The sequence below is a fragment of the Heterodontus francisci genome, unplaced genomic scaffold, assembly GCF_036365525.1.
Source record: "Heterodontus francisci isolate sHetFra1 unplaced genomic scaffold, sHetFra1.hap1 HAP1_SCAFFOLD_51_1, whole genome shotgun sequence".
In the NCBI taxonomy this organism is placed as follows: Eukaryota; Metazoa; Chordata; class Chondrichthyes; order Heterodontiformes; family Heterodontidae; genus Heterodontus; species Heterodontus francisci.
In genome coordinates, this window is record NW_027141937.1 from 1,673,044 (window position 1) to 1,673,605 (window position 562).

General features: G+C 44.0%; 1 non-coding gene across 1 annotated transcript; it reads right to left on the minus strand.

The window, feature by feature from the left end:
- Positions 1 to 221: 221 nt before the first annotated feature.
- On the minus strand, positions 222 to 294 carry trnaf-gaa (transfer RNA phenylalanine (anticodon GAA)). The gene has a single exon. It is a non-coding gene; the product is annotated as a tRNA-Phe (tRNA).
- Positions 295 to 562: the final 268 nt, after the last annotated feature.

A 562-nucleotide genomic window follows, 5' to 3' on the forward strand; every position in this document is an offset into this window, starting at 1 on the left:
ACTTGCAGGAGGAAAGGGATCGAGCTGGTGAGTGGAACTGACTAGATTGCTCCGGGGAGAGCCAGCATGGACGTGATAGGCCAAACGACCACCATCTGTGCTGTAAATGACTCTGTGTTGTTTCTCAAATTCAATCCACTGGTGCTTGGTAAATAATTTCAAAGTAAATTGTGCAACCGGAAAATCAAAACCAAGGCAAGGGACGCATAAGGAAGCAAAATTGCTAAAACCCGGGATTGAACCAGGGACTTTTAGATTTTCAGTCTGACGCTCTCCCAACTGAGCTATTTCAGCCCTACATTAGCAGTGGCTTGGTGTCCTTGTTTTGGAAGAAAATACATACATTCAAGTTTTCCAAAAAATTAAAGAACACAACATGTGAGTAATATTCCCCATTGCTTTCTCAGTACTGATGGATTGTGAAGCGGGAGACAGCCAGAAGTGCCACTGAGCCGCACAGACCCCGAGCTGAGAATGAAATGAGATCAAATTCAATCTTTCACAGTGAGATGCTGCTGAGAGGTAAGAGTCCTGAATCAAAGCAAGACTTGCTCATTTCAAA